The following is a 12,944-nucleotide window of genomic DNA, read 5'->3' as shown; positions in this document are numbered from 1 at the left end:
GTATTTTTCGGACTATAAGGCGCACAAAAAATCCTTAGATTTTCTCAGAAATCAAAGGTGCGCCTTTATAGTCCAGTGCGCCTTATATATGAACTGTACTTACATATAACAGCTGCCTTGAACTGTGCACAGGTCTGCCACCTACTGGTCATCTAGGTACATGTAAAAATTAAAAGTAGAAAATCAAAATACAAAAGCCCAAGAGCTACACTTCATATTATGCAGGCCTCAGTTGGCATGATAAATGTTCAAGTTCATGACAGTAGAATTAGAAGAAATATGGCTTATTTTAAAGCGCCGCCAGATGGAAGGCTGTTCTTTGATAAAAAAGAACATGACATGAATGTACTGTCCGCCCCACAACTATTCTATATTCTTCACCACATCTAAAGGATAATGGATCAATAAGATAAATCCCAGAATACCCCTATAAAATCTGGATGATAACTCCTAAAGTGGATGGAAAATCCCTAGCGCAGTAACTGAACTCTTGTAACCCAGACAGATATAACAAAGAACCAACTGAGGAGAGTTTATAATGATGTATATTTACTGGCGATTTTTTGTTATTTCAGTAAAAATGGTTTGTACAAAAACCTGCCTAATAAAAGTGCCTTTCACAGCACTTGAAATTCATAAGAACTGCAAGTATTAAGACTTAATCAGGCCAATTTAGAAAAATTGCAGGTCACCTTGGATACGGGAATGGAACACATCCGAACGTCCTTGTCACGAGAATAATAAGCGGCAAGTGATACGGCCTCGCTTTTACAGAGAACCTTCAAACTCTACTTGGCACCTGGAACACAATGTGAGCCTCCAGGGACAATGAAGTCGTGCTGTGTATAATCCTGCGGGCATGGAAAGGGTTACAGTCCTGCAACATCTGCTTGCATCAGCTTTCAATTTTGTCAGCTAATCCCCATTGTACATTGCGTGTTAACTGCTCGCATGCTGGAACCTATTTTAGTGATGTGCGCAATCAGGAACGAAGAAGAGGTGATTACGTCTCAATTAGTCATCTTATGTCCTTGTCTGACAACCCGCGACGTTCGTTCTACTTGTACATCCAGTACATTACCATTTATGTCCATGTATTCAATATTTCACTAGCGTTTTTCTAACCAAGCCTCATATGCATATACTGTATCACATCCACATGACATGATAAATGAACAGACCATAGGGGCTAATATTTACATACCATACCTAGGGGCAAATCAAGTGTTTTATAGGAGGCGGTGGTTCCCACTGGGGTTGTAAAAAGGTGGATTCTTGCAATGCTTTCAATAAAATATGTAAATATGATGCAAACTGTAGAAATAGGGTGACTGGGTGACCCTTTCCTACCGAAACAATGGGGGAGATTTATCACAAGTCTCTTAGAGCAGAACTATTCTAGTTGCCTTTGTTAGATGCCCCACAGGTGTTTATGAAATTAAAGAAGAGCTCTGATTGGTTTGGATTAGCAACTAGAACAGTTTTACCTCAGAAACTTGATGATAAATCTCCCCAAATGTGCTGTGCTGCTCAGTCTATAGTGATGACCTGGACCCGTGCGATAATAAAGACGGCAAATATCGTGCTGCGGGACACACTGCAGGACTAAGTTGCTCAAAAATCCAATGTTCCTCTTGCAGTGACGGCAAACCTTTTAGAGACCGAGTTCCCAAACTACAAACTAAATCCACTTATTTACTGTGAAGTGCCAACATGGCTTTTAAAGAGTAACTTATTGCTACCTGTTCTTCCACATCTTTTAATCGTATCAAGCCCCCGAGGCCACCAATACAGTTGAAAGAAGGAGGGCAAATTCAGATTATCATTATAGCTCCTCTCCAGGGTCTTTCTGTACAGGAAGAATGGTGGGTCCAGCAGTAGGACCTCCAAAGATAATGCAGTTCTGTCAACACCTTCTCACTTTTCCCGCAGTTCCAAACAGTCAATGAAGTGTTGCTTTACAATAGCGCTGAGAGCAGCATCTCTTAAGTTGCCTGCGACTGCAGGAAGATTTGGTGGATTTGGTCATATTTGGTGAACTCGGGCAATGGTCTGAGTGCCCACAGAAATGGCTCCGAGTGCCACTTCTGGCACCCGTGCCATAGGCTCGCCACCACTGCTTTAAGGGATCACCGTCAGTCTGCTCTCTGGAAACACACTGATTTTGACACAAATTCATCAGATGGAGCTAAATTGGTATTCTAAAACTTGTCTCCTGTCCTATCCCATGATTCTGGTATTTTGTATCTGGTGTCTGTGTTCCTGGTTCTGGCATTAGGGAGCCTCATTCTCTATTTATTACTTATATTGGAGTTGACTTTATATTGATGGGGTTCCCCATGCTAGGACTGTGTGTTTTACCCTTGATTTGCATTTAGCACTTTGTATAATTTTCCAGGAATTCTATTGCATACAGCACTTTGTAACTTATCTGTTGGGACAGTCACTTGTGGTTGTACGTGGACCTTAGTTATTAGGTGGGGTCCACATGTGAACTTTTGATGCGTCTTTTGTACACTTTTAATTGGTTTTACTCGATCTGATGCTTGTCATCTATGTGTAAGTATTGTGCTCAATAAACTTGTTTAATACAGGCAGTCCCCGGGTTATGTACAAGATAGGGTCTGTAGGTTTGTTCTTAAGTTGAATTTGTATGTAAGTCGGATCTGTATATTTTACAATTGTAGCCCAAGCCAAATTTTTTTGGGTCTTTGTGACAATTGGATTTTAAAAATGTTGGATTGTTATAAGAACCAGGATTAACAATAAAGCTTCATTACAGACACCTGTTATAACTGTTTATTATAGCCTAGGACTAAAGTACAGTAAATTACCAACATCCATAGGTCCGTTTGTAACTAGGGGTCGTATGTAAGTCAGGTGTTCTTAAGTAGGGGACCGCCTGTAATTTTTTTTTTTAACCTATACACACCGGCTTTTGCTCTCTTTCTCTATCATGTATTGTTTATGTTGTGGTGGTTCTACATAATATTTAGTACCCTAGTGGGATATCTAGCGAATCTCCAATTCTTTTCTTGTTAAATGGAGCTAAATTGTAATACAGGAAAACTAATAAGTAACATAAGATACTGAGATAAGATAATGAGGCTCATTTACTAAGGGTCACGCTGCACTTTTGTCGGACTGTTCACCTTTTTCGGGCTAAAACGGTTTGCACAGGTATTTAAGAAGTGTCTGCTCTGGGATTGTGTCGCACGTGGCACTTATGCGGCATAGCAGCGATGGCTTCAATGCAACACAAAATTGGGGTTGCGCTGTTGGACGGTCCGACTGATTTAGAGTGCGGTATTTAACTTTTAAATTTTGTCACACACCCTACGTAAAAGATGCACCACCAAAAAGATGGTGAAGCAACACATTCATGATTTCTGGGGCACGATCTTGGTGAATCGCCGCACGCAGCATTATAGACGGACAATGCACTTTCAATGAACTCCAGTCACCTTTTAAGTATATGTGCCCCAATCTTTATTATACCAAAGGGGAAAATAATTTGTCACACCGTCACATATAAAAAATAACATATAAAAACAGTTTAACAAAAATCTACCACCAAAATCCATAAAACCAGGGACACTCAGAAATAAAAGCACCACATGACTGTGGGAATCCTCTTATATCTGTTATCCATGGCCTCCTTACTTCTAAAATCAACTTTTAAATTAATGCAACTGAGCCTCAGGGGCCCTTGGGGTGTTTCCAGAGCCCCTCAGTGATATCTTTGCACCTGTTGTTATAATGAGTAGAGCAGGTCTTCCCTCCCTTTGAACTTCCTGCTGCTGATAGATTACACAGGCACAGGGAGGAGGGAGAGAGCCGGGCGAGACATTTTATGCTCAGTGTAACAGCCAGTGAATCTGCAGCACTGAGCAAAAGAACTGCAACATTGTGCTGGAGAACTTGCTCCCTCCCACTGTTTGAGAATACAGCAGGTAGATAGGGGGAAGGGGAGTGCCAGGGGAGCAGGGGGAGACAAGCTCCTGCACAGTGTAACAGCCTGTGAAGCTACAGCAAAGATGGGCTCTGGCAACGTTGATGAGGCCACAGATGAGAAATTATAAGAAGATTACCACAGTCACTGGGGCACATGTATATGCCATTGACCATGTGTAGAAATTAGCTTAGAACTAAGTGCGACTTTTGTTTTAAAAAGTCGCAAATTCAGACCAAAGACCAAACGCCTCATGTCTCAATAAGGAAAACTTAAAATCTAACCAGCAGAAAGGCCAAGGAAATAAAAAACAAACAAACAAGTGACCCACTGGGTGTTGGTCTATGAGTAAGTGCCCCGGGTTTATCATGCTTAATTTTGACAATAGATTTCCTTTAAAATTGGATCAAAACTGCCAAATATGCAAAAATATGTAAAGATTTGATGCAGTTTTTTTAAATTTTGCAGCTAAGAAATACATTGCACATTTACATATAAAACACATACGCTGTACAGTTTTCATGATGTTCCTCATGATTGCGGCAATATAGAGGTATAAAAATGAACAATGTAGTATTATGGAGACCATATAGCAGCACATCTAATATAAAAATCACCACCCGGCCCTCTCCCCTGATGGAGTGTAAGTTCCCTGCTAAAGGGAGCTCCCTGCTGTTCATCTTTCATATGACATACATACAAAACATTCACAATGGTGACATTACACCGGCCCGTCATGACGCAAAGAAGTCAACAATGTAATTAGGGAGATGGGAAAAAATATGATTACAACAGAATTCTTTCGTAATTTGGACCAAAATATGTTTGTGTCACATTTATCAAGGGTTTTTGACAGTTTTCAGACACTTTTACAACTAGTACAACAAAGAGTTGTGGTTTTGCGCCAAAAAGGTCTATGAGACAAAAATAATGCTAATGTAATAAAATTCTGGGACAGCCTTCTGGAGAACTAAGCCAACTAATAGGAGGTGTATAGTACGACTAGACAGTCTTACACAACAGCAGATTTATCAATAATTTATTTATAAATATGAGAATGACGCGTTTTAAGGGAGGACATCCCTCTTCATCAGATCCAGGGAGGCTGCTAGCAGGATTTAGGATTTACTGTATACTGTACAGCTTGGCTACCTATATACTTCAGGCATCTGCTGGGCTACCTATATACTGCAGGCATGTACTGAGAGATATCTATATACTTAGGGCAGTGATGGCGAACCTTTTAGAGACCGAGTGCCCAAACTACAACCAAAACTCACTTATTTACCCTGATGTGCCAACGTGCCATTTTATGCAGCAACTTACTGTTACCTGTTCTTCCACTTCTTTAATTGTATCGGCCCCCTGAGGCCACCAAAAAAGTTGAAAGAAAGAGTACAAATTCAAACTATCATTGTAGCATCTCTCCAGGGTCTCTCTGTTTAGAAATAATGGTGAGTCCAGCAGGATTACCTCCAAAGATAATGCATTCCCTTCCACACCTTCTCACTTCTCAAGCAGTTCCAAACAGTCAATGAAGTGTCGCTGTAAAATAGTTCTGAGCGCAGCATCTCATAAATTGCCTAGGACTACAGGAAGATTTAATGGATTTATTCCTGTTTGGTAAACTCTATCCTGGGCTGATGGCCTGAGTGCCCACAGAAAGGGCTCTGAGTTGAATGCACAGCACTCCTTGTTACAGTAATGGTGCCCCCTTCTATATATCCAAACAGATGATACTTGGCACTTTCAAAAAAATGTTTTTCTTTATTGTTATGTCCTTGTGATTTGACCGCAATCCAACTAGTAACAACAACGAAAGACGTTTCAGTCTGATTCCCAGATTTTCTAAAGTAACTGTAACATATGAAGTGAGACACAAAATAAAATGAAAATTGAGACATAACATGTAAATAATATCACACTGTGGCACTAACAGGTAAACCTTCTTTAGTGAGGAGAGCCATGTATCTACTTATACTCGAAATGTAATGGGAAATATGTAGCTGTCTGATACACATAAAGCTTTACACATCAGATATGAACATGTACAAAAGTCAATTGGAACAAGGAATACATGCGGAATACAGGTACATGGAAAGCTTATATAGTAGTACAACTAACAGAAAATAATGCACTGAGCATAACAGACCAATAGGTATATCATGCATGTATAATATAAAACAAGAGCAACCAATTGCGTAATAATATTCATGAATGATTGATTTATCCCAACAATATATCAGTATAGGGACTAAGTCAAAAATCATACCAAGTTATTTGGGGCATGTGCTGGGCTACCTATATACTGGGGGAATGTTCTGGGCTACATGTACACCAGGGATTGTGTTGGGCCACCTATATACTGGGGGAATGTGCAGAGCCACCTAACTCTGGGGACATAGGTTGGTCCACCTATAAGCTGGAGGCATGTGCTGGGTCACCTATATACTGGGGGCATGTGCTGAACTACATATATAGTAGGTGCATGTGCTAGGCTACAAATATACTGGGGAAAATGTGCTGGGCCACCTATATAATAGGGGCATGTTGTGGGCATATATAATGGAGTTAAGTACTAGGCTACCCATATACTGAGGGAAAATGTGCTGGGCTACCTATATACTGGGGACAAGCTACATATATATTGCAGGCATGTGCTAACCAAATTTAGAATGGGGCATCTACGCTAAATTAATGAGGAGGTGCTGGTGTTAAAGATGAATCAATGACTGGGGAACTATACAGTAATATATATTAAAATAGTGATGGGTCACAGTATTAACTGTACATGTAGGGGAACATTTTAAGGAGCACAAAGCTATTATCATCCACGTGCAGCATATGTCCTTGGTGGCGTAAATCTGTGAGCATCCCTTGTTGAGAAGGATCTGGGTGTACTAGTAGATCTTAGATTAAATAACAGCATGCAATGTCAATCTAAAGCCAGCAAGATCTGGTCATGTATCAAAAGTGTTAAGGACTCTCGGGATAGGGATGTGATATTACCACTGTACAGGGCTGAATTATAGGGGGAGGGCCATGGGGCCCACACCACTTTGCTCTTAAAGGGGCCCCCATCAAATGCGGGCAATTTGGTCAGTCACATGACCGCCAGAATCGCCAACAGTGTATTTGGGTCCGGGATCCTGCCGATGTGTTCCTACTTCAGTCTATGGCAGAGCGAGGAAAAAATAATTTCCCTGCTCTGCCATAGACGATCAGATGTAAACAAAGATGGTGGCGCCATCTTTGTTTACATCCACTTTCCACTAATATCCTGACACCGCGAAGGGAGGGAAGGAGGTTGGCGAGCATCGGGGGAACGAAGGAAGGTGAGTACAATTTTATTATTTTACCTAGGACTTTATATAGGGGCTGTATATAGTGATTACAGCGGGAGCTGTATATAGTGGTTACTGGGGGGAGCTGTATATAGTGGTTACTGGGGGGAGCTGTATATAGTGGTTACTGGGGGGAGCTGTATATAGTGGTTACTGGGGGGAGCTGTATATAGTGGTTACAGGGGGAGCTGTATATAGTGATTGCTGGGGGAGCTGTATACAGTGATTGCTGGGGGAGCTGCATCTAGTGATTGCTGGGGGAGCTGTATCTAGTGATTGCTGGGGGAGCTGTATCTAGTGATTGCTGGGGGAGCTGTATCTAGTGATTGCTGGGAACTGTACATAGTGCTTACTGGGGAGAAGTACACTCACCGGCCACTTTATTAGGTACACCATGCTAGTAACAGGTTGGACCCCCTTTTGCCTTCAGAACTGCCTCAATTCTTCTGGCATAGATTCAACAAGGTGCTGGAAGCTCCTCAGAGATTTTGGTCCATATTGACATGATGGCATCACACAGTTGCCGCAGATTTGTCGGCTGCACATCCATGATGCGAATCTCCCGTCCCACCACATCCCAAAGATGCTCTATTGGATTGAGATCTGGTGACTGTGGAGGCCATTTGAGTACAGTGACCTCATTGTCATGTTCAAGAAACCAGTCTGAGATGATTCCAGCTTTATGACATGGCGCATTATCCTGCTGAAAGTAGCCATCAGATGTTGGGTACATTGTGGTCATAAAGGGATGGACATGGTCAGCAACAATACTCAGGTAGGCTGTGGCATTGCAATGATGCTCAATTGGTACCAAGGGGCCCAAAGAGTGCCAAGAAAATATTCCCCACACCATGGCACCACCACCACCAGCCTGAACCGTTGATACAAGGCAGGATGGATCCATGCTTTCATGTTGTTGACGCCAAATTCTGACCCTACCATCCGAATGTCGCAGCAGAAATTGAGACTCATCAGACCAGGCAACGTTTTTCCAATCTTCTACTGTCCAATTTCGATGAGCTTGTGCAAATTGTAGCCTCAGTTTCCTGTTCTTAGCTGAAAGAAGTGGCACCCGGTGTTGTCTTCTGCTGCTGTAGCCCATATGCCTCAAAGTTTGACGTACTATGCGTTCAGAGATGCTCTTCTGCCTACCTTGGTTGTAACGGGTGGCGATTTGAGTCACTGTTGCCTTTCTATCAGCTCGAACCAGTCTGCCCATTCTCCTCTGACCTCTGGCATCAACAAGGCATTTCCGCCCACAGAACTGCCGCTCACTGGATGTTTTTTCTTTTTCGGACCATTCTCTGTAAACCCTAGAGATGGTTGTGCGTGAAAATCCCAGTAGATCAGCAGTTTCTGAAATACTCAGACCAGCCTTTCTGGCACCAACAACCATGCCACGTTCAAAGGCACTCAAATCACCTTTCTTCCCCATACTGATGCTCGGTTTGAACTGCAGGAGATTGTCTTGACCATGTCTACATGCCTAAATGCACTGAGTTGCCGCCATGTGATTGGCTGATTAGAAATTAAGTGTTAACGAGCAGTTGGACAGGTGTACCTAATAAAGTGGCCGGTGAGTGTATATAGTGATTGCTGTTTCCAGTGTGGACTACATTCAATGGGGGCCCCCACTAGATTTTGCACGCAGGGGCCCCCACCAACCTTGTTCTGGCCCTGCCACTGTACAAGGCATTGGTTTATCCTCCAGTCCATTAAAAGGATGCCATGGAGCAGGAGAGGGTAAAACGAAGATGATAAAGTGTATGGAGAGTCTCAGCTATGAGGAAAGATTAAAACAATTAGATTTATTTAGTCTAGACAAATAAAAGTGGATATAATTAATTTATATAAATATAGGAATGGAAATATGGTGGAAAGTTGCACCAGGTTGAATCAAATCTAAAGACAAGGGGGCATTGTCTGTGTCTGGAGAAATCAAGGTTTAATTACCGGAGGCGACAGGGCTTATTTACTATGAGAACTGTTAATCTGTGGAATAGCCTGCCTCAGGCGCTGGTCACAGCAGGGACAGCAGAGCGCTTCAAGAAGGGCCTAGATGACATCTAAATAACATTGAGGGTTATGTTATAATATAGAATCTTTTCCCTTCCTCATCCATTTCAACTTGATGGACATGTGTCCTTTTTCAGCCATATATGCAGGGAACAAGGGGTGGCGATCATCTCCATGGCAGTCCTGGGGAATCAATGAAGGACTCTAGGGCCACCTTCGGCATATGTCTGTTAGATCTTGTTTTCAGGACGATTAACAGAGGCTAGAACAATGGTCTACACCTTTTGAAGGAAGGGAATACCTTGCTGATTGGTGGGGGTCCCACTGCTGGGTCTCATGAGAATGGGGATCCTGTTTGCTGGATAGAGAACTGCTCTGCATATTTATCATCATGTTATTTTTCCCTTCAAAATGAAGCCTCTGGAAACTTATAAAAAAAAACCTCCAAAAAACAAGCTTATATGCCAATTTAATTGAAAAAAAAAAATCTTGAGGAATTTAAGTATGGAATAACAAAAAAGTGCAAACTGAAACAGGTTGTGTCGTTAAAGAAAATCTGAATCACTCCTAGATCCAGGCGCCGTGACTGTGGCAATCTTCTTATGTTTGTTATCCATGGCCTCTTTTCTTGTCAAAACTAATTTTAAAATTATGTTAATATGCCTGAAGGGCTCTGGGGGCGTTATCACTCAGTGCTGCAGATTCACAAGCTGTAACAATAAACAGAACATGTCTCTCCCAGCCCTCTGTTCTCTCCCTCCTCCCTCTGCCTGTGTAATCTAGCAACAGCAGGAAGTACAGTGGAAGGAGAGACATTCCCTGCTCATTGTAACAGCCTGTGAAGCTGCAGCACTGAAGGGCTGAGGAAACACCCCCAACATAGCTACCACACGCCCTAGATCTAGCGGGACAGTCCGATTTTCCGGGCTCTGTTCCGCCCAGCGGTAAGTATGTGCAGAGACAACAAGTCTGCCGGAATCCTCCAACTACTGAGAACGCACAATAAGAGGAGCTTTAATATTAGGGGTCCATTAGCACAATTTAAGAGGGCAATAACGGGGAAATTATTATTACTGTGCAGAGGTAGAATTAGGAGTTTAGAAAAAGGCTTAGGGACAAAAATGTTGTTCCTCTTTTTCTGCTATGAAAGTTGGGAGGCGTGCAACCAGAGCCCTTCAGGCTCATTAGCATAATTATATGCTATTGATTTTAGAAGGTCATGGATAAATATAAGAAAATTGCCGCAGTCAGGGTGCCTGGATCTATCAGTAAGTTCCCATGATTTATCAGGATGGATTTTGATGGTAGATTTCCTTTAATGAGCTAAAAAAAATAAATTTACTTTCCAGCTCACAGCCCTGCACAAGTTTTCAGAATCCATAATGAAAAAGTTATGTAAAGTTTCTTGCCCGAGGTGATTCATTACAAATAAGTGTCTTTCAAAAAGAGAACAAAGTCGAGATAAAGTAGCAAAAACCGAAGACAGCCAGGCAGCCCTGCCTGCGGCATACTCATCACTCAAGTTCAAGCTCAATCACTAGACTTCCTCTACAGGAAACTACAATTCCCAGCATCTATTTCGGCGCCATTTCCGCATTCCACCACTCCCATGACATCACTTCCGGCGCGAGTGGCGTGACTTTGACAAGTAGAGGCTGTGATTGGCTGTTGCTGTTGTCAGTTCATCCAACACACTAATCAGAGCGGATGACAGTGGGGTGTACCCGGAAGTGGCACAGGAAAGGCGGAAGTTGAGGCCGGAGGAGAAGGAAGAAGAGAAGGATCTCCCGGCGGGAGTGAGGAGGCGGATACTAGCGGACAGGTGAGACCGGGGCGTTAGCTGAGGCCTGCTGGGGCATCGTTTGCTTCTTCTTGACAGAAGGTGTAACGGAGTTTGGTTTTGTGACGCTGACGCCATGGAGCCCTGACTAGAAGAACTCGGGTTTACCGGAAAGTGCGGCGGTTAGATGACGTGAAGTGATAGGACTGCCCTGCGCAGTGTCTTATGATGTATATGTTGTGGTACTACAAGTCCCAGCATGTCCTGCGCGCTGTGACCTCCCCCATGGCCATAGTCGCAACAATTGCCTCGGGCCGGGTGTGATATACAGTGTAATATCTAGTGGCCAGTCATGTGCTGTGTAGTATATGCGGCCACTTCTGTAATAACATGTCCTGTGCACTCACAATGTTATGTACAGCTGTTAAAGGGGATGTTCATTAGTAACATTCCCCCCATAGTGCTCCCCATTACTTCTCTATGGGGTCAGTGTGTTACATATCATCTGTACTTCTACTTCGCTGATAATTTGGGATTCTGTGTCTGATTTTGTCAACGTGTGCAGTTACATCTATTCATTTTGTTGGCACGCCGACACGTTATTTTAATTGGACCCAGGCACATGAATGTGTTTTTCATGGTGTTTGTGCTTTCCCGTGTTAGGCCAAATTCACACACACGTGTGCTCGCCATACTGTAGCGCCGCTCACTCCCCTCCATAGAGAAACAAGGGGCACGGCGCTGTATTCCGGGGAAAGATAGGACATGTCCTATCTTTATCCCGGCTACGGAACGGCTATGGGTGACATATACACCATATATACGCCCCCCCATACGTTCCTGGGAATGCAGCCTTAGTCTGTGGGAATGCGAGAAATACTGAGGACACACAGGCGTCATCCACGCGCCGTTCATATTTGCGCATCACTTGCTAGATAACTCAATTATCTGTCCCTTTGAAGGTTTGTGAAAAGCTGGTAATATCATTTGCCAGCCATACATGATATTTTTTACAAATTCACAAAGACAGTTGACACACGAACCATTTTTGCGAAACACGGCTTACCAACGTGTTACACACTTGGGTCATATGGATCACAAAAACGTATTATGGGTCTATGTTTGCAGCATGAGAGCAGCGCATGATTCTGTCCAGTGAACCTTATACTACCCTGTGCCAGCCTTTAAGCTCTTGTGAGCAGGGCCCTCACTCCTATTGTTTCATATGACTGTTATTACTCTGTAATGTCTTATTTTATTTGTATGTGTTCCCCAGAATCTGTAAAGCGCTATGGAATTTATTGGTGCTATATAAAGGTTATTATATTAGAATTAAGCCGATAACTAGACTTCAGTTTTACATGAAATTTTCATTTTACTACATGTCTGTTGATCAGTATTGTATACAAGTCTCTGTTAACTTTATTTTTCTCAGGGGAAGTAGACACCTTGTAGAACTGAAAGCTATGACTGTTTTATTGGATTCTATGTAAAGTCTTTAGTTTTGAACTAGAAAGGTGATCAGTAGAATGTTCTAGTCATATTGGTAAAGATGGAATGATGAAAGGATGGGGCTGTAACTGTTATTATTACAGGGTTTCCAACCCAAAAGGCCAGGTTCATTTCCAAATATTGCAGATACGCATCCCTGTTTCCCCGGAAGTAAAACTTATGTAAAACTTTTTTTTTACATCCTATAGAAGAGCCAAATTTTTTTTTTTTCAGGGAATGTCTTATTTTTTTTTCCATGAACAAGAAATTTGCATTTATTGAATAAAATAATCAACATTTATTAATAAACCGTAGTCGTACCATCACGGTCATCAGAATAAACAACTGAAAACCATCAAGA

The 12,944-nt window shown here is 42.4% G+C and overlaps 1 protein-coding gene and 1 long non-coding RNA gene across 2 annotated transcripts in view; one reads left to right on the top strand and one right to left on the bottom strand.

Annotated features, from left to right (window-relative positions):
- LOC140064630 (uncharacterized) overlaps nucleotides 1–739 on the bottom strand; it is a 92,603-nt gene extending 91,864 nt beyond the window's left edge. Inside the window, exons 1-2 of the long non-coding RNA XR_011847784.1 lie at nucleotides 693–739; nucleotides 104–152 (exon numbers count right to left, since the gene is read on the bottom strand). This is a non-coding gene — a long non-coding RNA (uncharacterized lncRNA). The remainder of the gene's footprint in view (nucleotides 1–103; nucleotides 153–692) is intronic.
- Nucleotides 740–10,979: 10,240 nt separating this feature from the next.
- RAB5C (RAB5C, member RAS oncogene family) overlaps nucleotides 10,980–12,944 on the top strand; it is a 30,362-nt gene continuing 28,397 nt past the window's right edge. Inside the window, exon 1 of the mRNA XM_072111702.1 lies at nucleotides 10,980–11,134. The gene's annotated coding sequence lies outside the window, so the exon portion shown is untranslated. The remainder of the gene's footprint in view (nucleotides 11,135–12,944) is intronic.

This window comes from Engystomops pustulosus, chromosome 6, assembly GCF_040894005.1.
Source record: "Engystomops pustulosus chromosome 6, aEngPut4.maternal, whole genome shotgun sequence".
Lineage (NCBI taxonomy): Eukaryota > Metazoa > Chordata > Amphibia > Anura > Leptodactylidae > Engystomops > Engystomops pustulosus.
The sequence above is the reverse complement of the archived record's forward strand: the minus strand, read 5'-3'. Positions and strand labels throughout refer to the sequence as shown.